The 13,281-nt window shown below is 28.5% G+C and overlaps 1 long non-coding RNA gene across 1 annotated transcript; it reads left to right on the top strand.

Annotated features, from left to right (window-relative positions):
* The first annotated feature begins 9,251 nt into the window (after nucleotides 1-9,251).
* On the top strand, nucleotides 9,252-10,082 carry LOC105770844 (uncharacterized). The gene is made up of 2 exons (XR_001126320.2): nucleotides 9,252-9,441; nucleotides 9,706-10,082. It is a non-coding gene; the product is annotated as an uncharacterized LOC105770844 (long non-coding RNA).
* The last annotated feature ends 3,199 nt before the right edge of the window (nucleotides 10,083-13,281 follow it).

Here is a 13,281-nt window from a genome sequence, read left to right as displayed (position 1 = left end):
CGTCTCAAAAGTGCCTTTAGCTTCAAAGAATTATTCTAACTTAGCCCACCAACTTTAGAAATCAATGCCATCAAATTTTGGGTACTCAAGCCGAGATGGTCTGATACATCCATCCACAATAGTGGAAGCCTACAAATGAACACAACCCATATCAGCAGGTGGAGGAGGACTTGCCCTATTAGGAGCTTGACTAAAGTTTGGAACCACGAATTCTTTAGAAGCAAAACCAGGTGGTGCTCCTCCTTAAAACTCCTTTCCCGTTGCAAGTAACCTCAGTAGTGGCTGGTCTCAAGTACTAACCAAGCAAAGACTGAAGATCGCCTTTGAATTCCTCCTTAAACTCCTAAAGTTTGGTGTTCAACTTAGTATCCTAACGAACCAGCTCCTCTTAGGTCTTGGTAATCTCCTACTGTATCATGCGGAGCTCCTTCTGTAAATGCATGGACACGCCATCACTAGCCATGGATGGGATTATAATAGCTCTAATAGCTTTGATATGACCTGGAATTTAGAAAAAAAATAACAGAAGAAAAGAAGGAAAAGAGAAAGAAAGAAATAGAGAGAAGAGAAATAACAGAAGAAAAGAAGGAGAAGACAAAGAAAGAAATAGGGAGAAAAAAATGTTTTCTATAATTCAATTCTAGAATTCACATAACCACCTCCTTAACAACTGAAAACTTAAAGAGAAAAAGAAAATGGTCTTGGGAAATTAGTTATATTTTCTAGCTAAGTTCGTTTTTACGACGCACAGTTTCATTAAAACTTCACCTAGACTCGAAAACCTTGTTTAACTAAAATTGAAACGCATAATTTTAAACAGCAAGAACTTCCTTTAAACACACCGTTTTAAATCGTAACAAGTGGTTAAAGTTTTATCTCCTAAACCAATTATCAAAAATGGAATAGAGAGTGAAGGGTGAAGGTTTTGCATTGATACCATGAATTCGGGCAAAAAACTTTATCGCAAACTTTACTTTCAAGGCCAACATAGAATTGTAACTTTTTTGTAGAGAATCCAGTTGTTAGTAGTTAGTTAGAAGCATTTAGTAGCTAGTTAAAATTAGTTACTGTTAGGTAGTTAGTTAATATCTAGTTGGTTAGTATAAACATAATACATGGAATGTAAATTAAGTATGAATTAAAAGAAAAAAAAAATACCATTCTTTCTTCCTTTCTTATTTCATTTGTTATTTTTTCCAGTTATTTTAGCATGGTATCAAAGCAAGGTTCCCAACTCTATTCCAATCAATTTCTTTATGTTTTGGGGTTTTTTATTACTAGATTTACTGTAGTGTTCTTGATCTAGTTTTCTTGCAGTGTTTCGTTGATATTTTTGGTTTTTGTTTTCTTAGTATTTGACGATGGTTGATCCACCACATATAAGTAATCGCATAGTAGATTGAACATCATGATCGTATAGTAGATTGAACACCATACTCTTCTGTGCTCTCTGGTTTCAATCATCCACTATTCTTGCATTTTTCTGACACACTAAGTACATTGCTTGCTTATAATCAGTTACTTGGCTTTGAAAACTATAACATTTAGAGTTGATCTATGAGGATTACCTTGTTAGCCAAAAACAAGTTGAGTTTCAATGATGGCAGTTGTAAGAAAGAGTCTTATAGTTCTACACTTCATTCTCAATAGGAAAGGTGTAATACAATCAGTCTTTCATCAATCTTGAACACAGTATGCAAAGAACTTTTGGTTGGCATTGTGTTTGCTTCTAGTGCATTTCTTGTCTGACAAGATTTGAAAGAATGCTTTGATAAAATAGATGGCTCTCGTGTCTTCTTTCTTTACAAGGAGATATCATCACATGTTCAAGGTACTTTTGGATCCGGTGCCCTAAGTGTAGTATATTCGTTTGTATACTTGTATTTTTCTGAACAGATTGGTTTAATAAAATTATTTAAAAATTACATTAATATCATTTGTATATTGTCCTCAATGGTTTTTACACGCAAAACAAAATGAAAGAAAATATTGACTCATTGGTTAGCTAATGTTTAATTAATAATATGATGTGTTTCATGGTTAGATTGTAATATAGAAAGATAGCTTTTATTAGTAGATGAATCTAAACATGTCCTCAGTTTAATCGAAATGGAGCAAACTAATTGAAAGACTAATATATTGTCTATCAAGTCCAATTGGGGAGATATTTTGTCTTAAGCATCGAAGTGGATGACTCCTAAAAGATAGAGACATAGATGTGATTGACTGGACTGACAATAAATCAGACAGGACCCAAGTAGAATAGATTCTAAATCCATTTATGGGTTTATTCATTTGTAACGTTCATAGTGTGACATAACTTAATCTTGAGTGGATGATGGACTATGTATGCATGACTCGTATACTTTTATGTAAGTAAAGTCTGAGTTCAAATAGATAAGGAACCAAAAGTTGGTGCATTGGGTATATAAGACTTCTGCAGTATGTAGCATAATTCATAGTAGTAAAATTGATAGCCCAAGAAATGAGTAAATGATATCATCTCATTGGCATTACATGATAGATGAAAAGTAAATGTGGCCACAGGTCATTTGTCTTTATGTCAAATGATTTAATTACTATTTGATAGTAATTGACTTTTAATGAAGGAAGATGTAATGGTTACTATGAGATAAAATAAGATAATATTGGGAGAACGAGTTTATCCCAAAGAAATTAATGATATCCTATAAGAGTAACACACTTATAACAAGATCATTAGATGAGCACTGATTGAGTAGCTTTCATAACAAACGATACACATTAGTACTCTAAGGTGGGTTGCAAGATCCTCCAACATTATTATGCACTCTCTACATAATAAATTATATGTATGAGTTTCTAATCTCCACCTCCCAACCAATGTGGATATCAACTTTATATACAATTGAAATCCTTCAACTGGTACTGCAACACCAAATTTGGCCACAACAGCCGAATACATGGATCTATTGTCAATAAATGTAGCTTGTGGGTCCTATTTTGTAGAATATGATCCATGACCTATTTATATTTCATTCCAATAATGCATTAATAATTTAATTTAATTTAATTTAATTTAATTTAATGTTACCAATAATTTAAAGGGTTAATATTTGGTATATTGGCAATGTACTTTTTTATTCTATAAGCAACCTTAAAAATATCATGTGTCTTTTTTTTTAATATTTACTTTTTAATATTTTACTATACCTCTATAAGATATTTATCAACCCTCTAACCCTACTTGTGGAGTCTAAAACTCCAATGACAAAGATACCAAATATTTTCTTTAATTTAATTTAATTATTTATCATATAAAAATCTCCAAAGAAATACACAGTACTTATCAAAAAGACGAGGATGATGATGCCATTTCCAAAATATGTGAAAATGCAAAATTTATTAGTTCAATTAATATATTATTTTTATGCAAAATTGATCAAGCCTATCGAGCAACAAAGCCCAAGAAGAAGCTCTAGATCAAGGGTGCTTTCAAGAAGGTTGAATGATTATGTACTGAGTGCCACGTCAACTAAAGCCAAGTCAGAGGCAATCTAATGGTACTAGCAAAAAGGAATGGAAGATACCACTTATAGGGAATAAGGCGTTAAAAGTTGTATTGGAAAAAATCGATTCGAAAACAAATTATTTTGCCTAGCTAAAAATTAAAATTTTAAAAACCGGCAATCTAATCTGTGTTTTCAGCTAGATGGATCCTTGTCGTTTCCAGGTTTCAACCAAACAGCCTTCTCCGCTATTCTCGTACCAAGAATTGCTTTGAGTGTTGGCTTGAACGGATTCGAATCAAACACAGAACAAAAAGTTATTTATTTTACTTTTAGTGGGAAAGCAAAATTCTCTCTTTAATTGAAACTGGTAAAATTGTAATTCCCAGAAAATAGAATTTATTCTAAAAATAAATTTTCACTACTTTCTGACAAAATAAAAATATCTCAAAATTGTATATTTAACCCTACTGGTGTCATCTATTTATAAGGAGAAGAAGTAAAACCCCTTATTGAATTAGTAAAATCAATTTCAATAGAATAACAAAATCTAAGTCTAACTAGGAGAGAGAGTGGTGACAACCCTAATTAAATATACTAGGGTTTGTCGTCCCATGTATTAGCATGAAGGGCTTTTGGGCATCTCTCGTATCTAGTCTAAATTCAAATGTTTCCTAAACTTTTAACCTAACACTTTAGAATTCAATCCAACTCAATACATGTTTTTATAATCTCCCAAAATAAATATAATAAATTAATTTAAATTAATTAATTAATTTTCCAATTAAATAATTTTCTCAACTCGATTCTAATTCCGTTAAAATCATTTACCGTAAAAGAATATATGAGAAAATATATTTAATATTTCTACATTCAACGAATCCACTATGACTAATTAATTTAATTCTATTATTGAATTTTAATTAATTAATTAATTAATAATTCAAAAATCATAGATTAATGTTTTAAGTCATTTCCATTTCTATCCATTTTTATTCATTTGATTTAACATGCAATTCATTTTCGATTCCAATGAGCTAATGGAAAGGTTGAGTTTTAGTCATACAAATTTCTTTGAATCTTACAATTATTTACATCTTGAACGGCTGCTTTTCCAACTATAAACACGTCATTTTATATATAAAAGATAAATTAAACCAGAAAATTGCGAAAGAAATTCGTTGCGCGTTCTAATCACGATTAAACATCTTAATTCAGTTTGTTTATAACATATTCGTGAAGAAAATAGAGGTTTGATTTGAGAGAGATCATTTCTTGTTTCATGTTTGGACAATGCACATTGTACCACAAGTATCAGCTCACGTGCTAATGTTTGATTAACTTTTATGGGATTAGCGGATGGAAATTTTATGTAATAAATATATAAATATTTGAGACAAAAATATAATTTAGTATTTGTGGAAATGATAAGGTTGGTATCTTACATGTGAATGTATTATTTTAAATACTCTTAAATTTATTGTTTCGATAATTTTATAAATGAATTGGGGTTCGGTTGAAGGTGATACCTATTTAGTCAAAATTTTAAATAATAGTATAAATGTTTATTTTATTAATATTAGATTATTGTTAGGTGAAAAAATATGTAAATAACACATGAAGTTTTAGTTTAATGGTAAAGTATAAATGATGAAAATTAACGAGGTGTAGGTTTAAATCGATTATGTGTGTATATTTTTTCTATTTTTCTATGTAAAAGAAATAAAATGATAAGAAACCTTCAAGTTAACACAATTTACTTTGTAAAATGATGGTATTTTCATCTTTTTCTAATCGAATCATTATTTGATTAATTCGTGACACCAACATAATCAGGAACTTTATAATAAATATAAATAATTTTTTTATGTATTCTTCATTTATATTTTACAGCCCATATTTAGAGTTCGAGGCTACCCCTCCCAACAATGTTGATTTTAAAATTTGGACTTTCGTGTCCTCTAAAAAGTATATTGAACTCCAACATTCATTGGTATTAATTAAATAAAGACGGGTAATATTGAGTCGTGAAACCGCAACAAAACGCGGTTTTGGAAGGATAAATCAAATGATGTGCTTCCCACGTGAAATGATAATGAACCAACATTACGTTTAAGATTTGTCGGTTTTGATAGCCAAAAATTCGTCATCCTTTACCCAACATATCATTTCTGCAACTGGAAAACATTTATGTTCCTTTTTGACCAAATTTTGCTTTAGCTTCATCATTTCTTGGATATGTATATAGGTTAGCTTCATCATTTTGTCCATCTCTAAATTACAATAATAAAATGACACAAATCATTTTATTTAAATATTTTTTATATTTACATCAACTAAGATGAATAAAAAGACAAAGCAGGACTTAATTAGCAAAAGTAAGGTAGTTGAAGGACTTCAATAAGATGGGGTTTAGAAAGGTCAAAGTGAATCCAATAGTGTCCATGGACTACAAATATGACAATGACTATGTCCCCATTCAAAACCTTAGAAGAATATATGAAAAACAATGGCATGTACTTTGTTAGGAAATTTTTAACAACACCATGTGCATGCTTCCAATTGTCATGTTGATGATTTTTTTTTTAATGTTAAATATATATTATTTGGGACCTTTGGCACCTAATTTGACTGATCAGATATATATATATTGGGGGAATTTATTACTTAAATTTTATAAAGTATCCTAGTAATAAATAATAAGTTTCGGGAAAAAAAATATTTTTGGTTGTCTGTTGCCGGTTGAGTCTTAATTCGATTGATATGGATATTGTTGTCAATGTAAGAGGGTGTGAATTCGAATGCACTGAAACATATTATCCTCCTATTTATGAGTTGGGAAGGGACTATAGATAATTTTAAGCATCATATCCAAAAGAATAAATATAATTAAAATCTGTTTACTTTATTTCGCATTTTATTGTTATAATATTTTATTTTGTCAGTTGGTTTAGAATGAAGACATTAAAAAAGCCATCGCAGTCTTTTTAATTTCACTTGCTGCTTTCTTTCTCACTAAAACTGATTAAATAGGTGGATCCATATGGGGATGTGTAAGAAATTTTAAAAAAAATCCATTTTATAAATCTAAGGTATTTGGAGTCTAAATTTTGGAGATGCAATTTGCGATTACTCAGAAATTAAATCAAATTTGATTTTTTAAAATATATTTAAGTTTATCTTTTATATAAAAATAAATATTTTATATTTAAAATAATAAAATAATTTAAAAGTTCTTAAAAATATTATTTTCTAGAAATATCTATAAAAAATTGAAATTTCTTTCAAATATAATTCAAAAGCCATAAAACAAAACTTGTCGTGTTGTCAAAATAAATTTAAACATTTAAAACATTCAAAAGCCATTTTGTTTTCACTTATTTATGGACTCTTCAATTTAATTGGTTTATCATCAACATAAACCAATTAGTGGTGAAGAGTATAATTTGACGTAAATGTGTTTATATGGGCAAAAGATTTAGAAAATTAGAAAACAAGGATTGTAGAGAAAACGTGGAAGTTAATGAGTAAGTTTGAAGGCCAAAAAATAAAGATGTAAAAAGCCCGTTGGAACTAAATTGAGCTATCAAGCTCAGGCCTCCTACACCTGTGTCATCCTCTTATTTTGCTTCATTATTTTTTTAAGAAAAAAAGAAGAATCTAAAAGGAGTAAGAGCATAATTATTATTAGTGGGTGCGGCCAAAAATGGAATGCTTGGCCACTGGCCATTCATTTATGATTTATGAAACATTTCCTTGAAGTAAGTTTTGTTTTGGTTTTCAATTTAATGATTTCCCCCATATGTATTTACCTCTTTGGTTTCCAGCCCTTTCTTCATTAATTGTTATGTTTTTAAAACATCACCTCATTTAATTATCACTTATTTGTTTTCAACATAAAATTGTACAATTGTGACATTTCATGGGACAACATTTTGGACACACACATTAATATCATTTTAATTTTAATTAACAAAAATATGATGCGACTGAAAATTAATATTATGTATGTTGAAACCTTTTTTTTAAAAACAAAAATATAGTTGTCGACTTTAAAAAAATAAAAATTGGAGTCGCCACCGATCCTTTATTGAGCTGTAATCGGCTCACCTTAAAAATTATTTTGGTCTACGAAATTTGAGAAAATGAGTTCGGGAGTCAGTTAAGCACGAGGGAGGGTTAGTACTCTCGTAACGCCCAAAAATCGGTACCAAATTGATTATTTAATGTCTTAGTGACGAGGGTTAAAAAGATTTTTTTAAAACTCAAATGATGAAATCTGAAAAGGATAATCAAATGTTCAAGTTAGATAAAGAAATCGAGACCCAATACGTTAGAGTACAATTTCTCAAAATCCCCGAACTTTGGATATCGCTTTTTAGCTTTTAAAGAAAATCTTCATTTCGATAAAGCAATATGTCATGCCCAATACGTTAGGACACCACAAATTAAGTTCCCGAAAATGATTTTTATACTTATGCACTTTGAATAAAGAATATTCTCGGTTATTTATGATTAATAAAGAAAATCGGAACCCAATACGTTAGGGCTCAATTTCCTCGAAAATCCTGAATATCGAATATGACCTTTTGTTTTAGAAATTCTTATTTCGAGACGACAAAATGTTATGACTAGTAAGTTAGGACCCGAGAATAAGCTTTTATTTGAAATTTGTGTGAACTTATTGCAAAATAAATACTTGGTTTTCTAAATTCGTCGAAAAATAATCGCAATCCTGTAAGTTAGGACACAATTTTTCTCGAGAATCATAAATGCCAAATATTTTGAAAATTTATAAAATATGATAATTTTAATGCTTTGACGAAACCAAAATATATGTTTCTTTAAAAGTATGATAAAATGTAAAACACGTACTTTAAATTATACATGTAATGTATCTACAAAATATGCATATACATAAGTATGATATATAAGTGAATTTTTGCAAACATGTATATGGATATATTAAAACATATATAATAAAGTTATAAAAATAAAGTATAAAAATATGTATAGGTATCTAACAATATATATATAGAAACAAATAAAAATAAATAAAATATGTTAATAAATTATGAAAATATATATATATGTTTATATATAAGAAACATGCGGAAAAAATATTTATAATAATTTTGAATAATGTACGTATATATATTATAAAAATGTATATATATTTGGATTATAAAATATATAAAAACTATATAAATATTATAAAATATAAATTTAGTACGTATATATATGTATATAAAACTAAGAATATAAAATAATAATAAAATATAAGATATGTATATATTAATAAAATATATATATATATATACCTATATATAATAAGATACATATGCGCATAAATATATGTAATAATAATAAATAACATTATAATAATAATGATGCAATAACAATATCGATAATATAAAAAACTAAAATAAACCTAAAGCTATCAATTAGGGATCAAACTGTAAAATAAACAGAATTAAAAGGCTGAATTTAAAGATATAAAACACTAAAAAGGATTAAATAAAAATACGCGCAACAGAAGGAGGATTCAAAGGGAAATTAACCCCATCTTCCAAAACGCTGCTCAGCAACACAGATCAAATTGAAACAGTAATAAAACACGTTGCCAAATTTAAAAGAAATAAAAAAATAATTTAAAAACACTGTAAAAGCAGGGGGACCAATTGCGCAAATGGCCCACTTTGAAGAAAAGCGCGGATCCTCCCCGGGTCAGATCGGGTTGCACACGGGCATGGCCTGTACGGCGCCGTTTAGGGGGTCACTGCAGACCCCAAACGACGTCGTTTTAAGCCCTATAAAATCCCATCTTAAAACCCTAAAAATCAATCTCCTCTGCCATTTCCAATTGCGCCGTTGCCATCTCTGCTCTCCATCGCTCCACCTTCCTCTCGTTCCGAAGACAGAATGAAAAGATCCCCCAACGCTGCTCGCGGCAGTAAGTCCCCCCTTTACTCCCTTTTTCGTTTATTTGTTTTAAGAAACAAGGAAGAAAATAAAAAAAGGTAAAAAGAAAAGAGAAAGCAAAACAAAACCGATCACCTTCAAAAATTGTTTTTGATTCTTTGTTTTTTTGTATTTCTTCAATATTTTCTTTACAATATTTGTCTCCCTTTTTACAGATTTCTCTTTAGCTTTAATAGCCGCCATAAAAATCAACAACCCCCCTTTTGTTTGCTGTTTTCGGTTCTTTTTGTTGTAGGTACGGGCATTGTGCGAGGTGTGCTCAACGTGCGGGGCTATTGAACTTGGGTGGTTGCTGCGCCAGGGGCGGTTGCTGCGACGTGGGGCGTGCGGCGCCAAACTGCTGCTTAGGGTTTCTGTACCTTTGGGCCAATTGGGCCCTGTAATTGGGTTAAGCTTGGCCCAAGTTTTATTGGGTTTAATTGCATTTAATTTGGGCTATGCAAATGATTTTGGGTTGGTCTTATTTTGAATGGGCTAGACAAAAATCGGCTATTACAATGTAGAAATATTGAAACTCAAACTCTCTTACGCTATGCTTGTTTCACTGAAAATGGCTTCTGAAAAATGAGTTGTTTTTTAAGAAAAGTTAATATTTTCTGGTGTTTTGATGAATCTGTGTAAAATATTTTTTTGTTGTTTGGTATATTTCTTAAAAATATTTCATAAAAGCTATTTTCAATGAAACAATCATACATTTGAGAATTTCTTATCTTTTCAATGTTTAATTGAGTTTGTTTTATATTTGTTAGGGATCGACCCAATTAAGCAACAAGTAACAAAAAAAAAGTGGAATAAATTGAGAAATTGAACACACAAATTTAACGTGGAAAAACCCCTCCAAAGAGGATAAAAAACTACGGGCAAATATAGTTTTACTATAATGACAAAAGAACGAAGAGTACAAAAGATGGAGATAAAACTAAACCCCAAAAACTCGAAAACAAATAACCCTCAAAACGTAAACACAAAATTCTCTAAATGTGTTATGAGTTCTAATATCTAATGGGTGTTTTTACTAAGGTTGTAAAAGAGCCTATTTATAAGCTAAATTCAAATGTCAAATAATAATAAAATAATCTAAACTAATCGGTGTTTGATCAAACAAATAAATGAGTTTAACTAAAAGATTATTTCTCAAATTTGACTGAAAATAGAGTCATACTTAACAATATCTATAAGTTTATATTTTAAATTATTCTTTGCAAAACAAACACGACATAAATATATTTGTTATAGAATATTATACAACAAATTCTTTTTAACAATTGAAATTTATTTTATAAAAGAAAATATTTTTATTATTTATTCATTACATAAATTGAGAATATAAATGATATAGATTCGGTCTAATAAAAGTTTGATGGGTCGACAAAATTTCACGATTGAAATAAATAGATATAAATAGTATAGATCTAATTTCATTTATAAGAGGAGAGAAAACTTGTACAATTATTTTTGGAAAGGGATATAAATTGCAATTTGATACACTAATTTTGATTTGATTTAATTATGCATATGAGATTTTAATTATGGTTCAAATGTATATACAAAACTTTAATTTTGATGTAACAATGTTGTTTGATAAAAGTAAATATTATTTTTAATTTTAATCTTATTAATATAATATTTTGTATTAGTCTGGATAGTATTGAATGAAAGATAAATATTGTAATTTGAATATCTCATTTTAAAAGTAAATAATAATTTATTTTAATTTCTAATAAAATAATATCCATGAACTTAATATTTTCTACCTTAAGTGATAAGTAGTTATTCAACACTTTTTATTGAAAATTTTATATGAAGTACAAAATTAAAATAATTATCAAACACATCTAAAATATAAAATATTGATAAATTTTGGTTTAACAAAGACATCCTTAATTTGTGTCAAAAAAATTATAATAAAAGAAAGTAAAATGAAAGAATAGGGTTGTAAAAGGGGTCTAAGCCTAAAGCCCAAAACTTGAAGAGCCCTATCCATCACCCAACCACTAGGATAATTTTTGGGTCAATCTTCATAGTAAAATGATAATTAATATTTATATTTTCCATTTTTGAAAATTTTCATTTTGCGAAAAAAAAATATTTTTTAATATTTAACTTTTTAAATGCGTTTCATAAGTATAATAAATTTTTATTTAATTCACCAATTTTCAATAAAAGAAGTGTTAAATAGAATAAGCAAGGAAATAGCTACTTATTATTTAAGGTTGAAAAATTTAGTTGATTTTATTTTTTAATATATTCAAAATAAAGGGACAAATCTCAAAATTATATACTAATTTTGATTCAATATGCAATTTGATATATGAATTTTGATTTGGTCTAATTATTCACATGAAACTTTGATTGTAATGTATACATGGAACTTTAATTTTGGTTCAATCATACACATTTAAAGAAATAAATACATCGATCTATTTTTGTATTAGATAAATCTAATTATATGTGTATGCAATATATAAACAAAAAATGATGCCATATACAAAATTGTGTTAATAATATGTGAGGATTGGATCAAATCAAAATTTCGTGTATAAAATTGCACATTAAATTAAAGTTTATGTAGAGTTTTGAGATTTATCCTAAAAATAAATGATCTCTTTACTTTTGTTAAAAATTAAAATATTAAAATTATTTTATTTAATTTATCCAAAGCTATCTAAAATAATATATTAATAAGATTCAAATTAAGAAATAAGTAGTTTAAAAAATCAAGATTTATTATTATCAAACAACATTGTTATATTCAACACTTACGTCCTATTTGGTTGGGTTGATATTGGCATATTGTGTACTCTTTTTAAATGATTTTTTTTGTCTTGAAGTTGAACCAGCTTCTCGATTCAAGATACTCTTTTATTTTATGACTTCTCTTTATTTATTTATTTTAAGTTCAATTTTATTATATTTTTAATGATTTGCTAATGTATTTGAGTGACAATGACATGATGTTAGAATTTTTCATGACATTTTACCAATTGTCTAGACTATTTTTATTAGGAACAAGATGATTTCGTGGTGGTTTTGTTTAGGAGTAGATTGTATTTGCTTGTGAGTAATTATGTGAATATACACATGTAATGTCAAGAATATTGTGATGTTAGTTTTACAAGGAAAGCTATTTCATGTTCTAAAATTCTTAAAAGTTTTTTGTTGGATGCTATTCAGATTGTCGTGATTGAAAGATTGCATTAGGTTATCACTATTAACTTTGATTATTGTTATTTGTAACATTATATGATACTTGATCCTATTTTTTTTTTATGTTACATTGTTGGGTATGTCTTGTATTATTCGTATTAAAATTGTCTTTGCAGAGATTATTAAACAGTTACAGGTATTTCATAAAAAAATGACTTGTTCCAATATTAATGTTAAGAGAAGTACTAGACTACTAGTCGAGCTTTTAACTTGATTGGGTCTACGGATCAAAGGAGGAGGACACTAGGTGCAGCAAGTCATTGGAGTGAGATGATGACACTAGTAAATTGGTGTTTTGTTCACCTAATCATGGAGAAAAGTTTAACTTCTTATATGCCTAAAATGACATCATACACATTATATATATATTTGCGAAACATCATAGGATTAGAGTTTTTGCCCATAATGATGAACAAACATGTAATGAATTAAGAATGTCTAAAGTTGTCTTTTTTTAATTAGGGTGAATTACTACAAAATAAAAAAGTAGGTTGAACGACACAAAAAAACTTGTTAATTGATGAGCAAGTTGAAATTTTCCTTTTCATATTAAGAATCGAACTTGTAGTGATACATTTCAAAGATTAGGTGAAACAATGAGTAG

This window comes from Gossypium raimondii, chromosome 7, assembly GCF_025698545.1.
Source record: "Gossypium raimondii isolate GPD5lz chromosome 7, ASM2569854v1, whole genome shotgun sequence".
Taxonomy (NCBI): Eukaryota; Viridiplantae; Streptophyta; class Magnoliopsida; order Malvales; family Malvaceae; genus Gossypium; species Gossypium raimondii.
Note: the sequence above shows the minus strand (reverse complement) of the source record. Positions and strands in the feature narration are given on the sequence as shown.